Source organism: Oryctolagus cuniculus, chromosome 19, assembly GCF_051225735.1.
Source record: "Oryctolagus cuniculus isolate XC-2025 breed Fujian yellow rabbit chromosome 19, ASM5122573v1, whole genome shotgun sequence".
In the NCBI taxonomy this organism is placed as follows: domain Eukaryota; kingdom Metazoa; phylum Chordata; class Mammalia; order Lagomorpha; family Leporidae; genus Oryctolagus; species Oryctolagus cuniculus.
The window spans coordinates 43,179,085-43,181,116 of NC_142885.1; the positions used below are offsets into that span (position 1 = coordinate 43,179,085).

General features: G+C 58.8%; 1 pseudogene; it reads left to right on the plus strand.

The window, feature by feature from the left end:
• The first annotated feature begins 405 nt into the window (after window positions 1-405).
• On the plus strand, window positions 406-1,826 carry LOC138847083 (zymogen granule membrane protein 16-like; annotated as a pseudogene).
• Window positions 1,827-2,032: the final 206 nt, after the last annotated feature.

A 2,032-nucleotide genomic window follows, 5' to 3' on the forward strand; every position in this document is an offset into this window, starting at 1 on the left:
GGGGCGGAGGACTCACCTACTGCACTCCAGCGGCCAGCTTGTCGGTGTTGGCTCTGATGCTGGGTTCAGGAAATTCAGCCGTCTCCAGGCTGAGGCCTATACTCCATCCTAATTCAGAAAGTCCCCGTCCTGGCTGTGTCAGGACACAGCGCTCGCCAAGAGTGAGCGCTGACCTTCTGCTTGGAGGGGAAAAGGAGGGCGTGGCTACAGCCAGACCAAGGGCGGGCCAGAGACAGTTGGACCCTGGAACATCAGGTCTGGAGGATGCACTGCAGGCTGTGGACAGTGCTGTGCACCTTGAGCCTGGGTCTGGCTAGGTGGGAGCTGAAGGGTCAGGCCACCCGGAGGCCAGAGGGAAAGGAGGAACCTCCCCCTCTGCTCTCTTCTTCCCCCTGCAGCCTCACGATGTGGACCTTCATGCTCCTGGGCCTTCTCTGTACCTCGGCCTCTGCCAGTGCCAGTAAGTGAGCCGCTGGGACTCTGGTGGCGGGTGGCGGGAAGGGGCCCCTGCTCGGCTGGTGGCCAAGGCTTGCAGGGCCGCCCCTGAGCGGTGGGAACTGGGAGGTCCTTGCCTCCAAGCCCCCCTTTCTTTCCACTGCAGTCCAGGCCAGGTCCTCCTCCTACAGTGGCGAGTACGGAAGGGGAGGAGGAGAGCCATTCTCCCACTCCAGCCTCCAGCTGGAAGGGCCCATCACAGCCCTCCGTGTCCGGGTCAACAGCCGCTATATTGTGGGGTAAGGCTCTTCCGCGTTCCTCAAGCTCTTACTAGCTCAGGAAGTGCTCTTTCGCTCTGGGCCACCTGTGCCTCAACCAACAGGTCCCTAGTGAGGCAGGATATGGGGATAGCTGTGAGAGGACTCGGCTTCCAGAACCGTACCCTTTGGACTCCTCCCTCCCCAAATATGCCTGGTGGTGGTAAATCGTTAATAACCACTAACTCTCAGGGGCCTGGAAGTCGACCAGCCCTGCCCACCCGCCTTCTGCGGTTTAAAGTTTCTTTCCAATATCCCTGCTGGGTGCCCTGCAACTTTGCTCAACGCCTCTCTTGAGCAGTCCCCACTCCATTGCCAGTTGGAAAATTCTATCACGTGCAGAGCCAAACTGTGTCCCCTGATCCTGGATCTGCCTCCTGGGACAGCAGGGACAAGCCTCTTCCCTCTCCCACAAGGGAGCCACTCAGCTGTTAGAAAATCCCTTTGCTTCCGCAAGTGGGGGAATAGGGTGGGGCATCATAGGAAGCTGGACTCCAAATTCAAGGCCTGCCATTTGCGGTATGTGGGCGACTCTGGGCAAGCTGCCTTCCTTCTCTGCACCTGCTGTCAGCCAGGCCAGGAGCTGAAGTTCTTTGTGTGGTCCTCCAGGGCTCACCCGGCCTACACTTTTGGGGCAACTAGCAGGGACTGCTCATGCTAGTGTCCAGTTTGGAGGACTCCACGTGCAGGTCAAAAGGTCCTGAACTCTGATGACCTAATCAGTGTCCCCGTTCCTGCCCTCCCACCCGCCCCAGTCTCCAGGTGCGCTATGGCCAGGTGTGGAGCGACTACGTGGGTGGCAAGCTGGGAGACCTGGAGGAGATCTTTCTGCACCCAGGGGAGTCAGTGATCGCGGTGTCTGGGTCATACAGCAACTACCTGAAGACGCTGAACTTTGTGACTGACGAGGGTCGCTTCCTTTCCTTTGGGAAAGACACAGGCATAATGTTGTATGCTGTCCCCTTGGACCCAAACACCGTGCTCTGATTCATCAATGGCCGAGCTGGCTTATTCGTCACCGCCATTGGCCTGCACTGGGACAACTACCCCAGAAACTACCTCAGCGACTGCTGAGCCCGCCTCCTCCGTGGCAGGGCCCCGTGGTGGGGTGTGACAACTCCCTGATCACCATTCCCATACAAATGGCTCAATAAAAGGACATGGCTAAAGCTGGTGTGCATGTGGGTGTGTGCAGGCGGGACCCACTCTTGGAGGCGGTGTGACTCTCAGCTCTGGCTACCTGCTGCTAAGAGTGGGAGCATGAGGGAGACAGGTGTTGA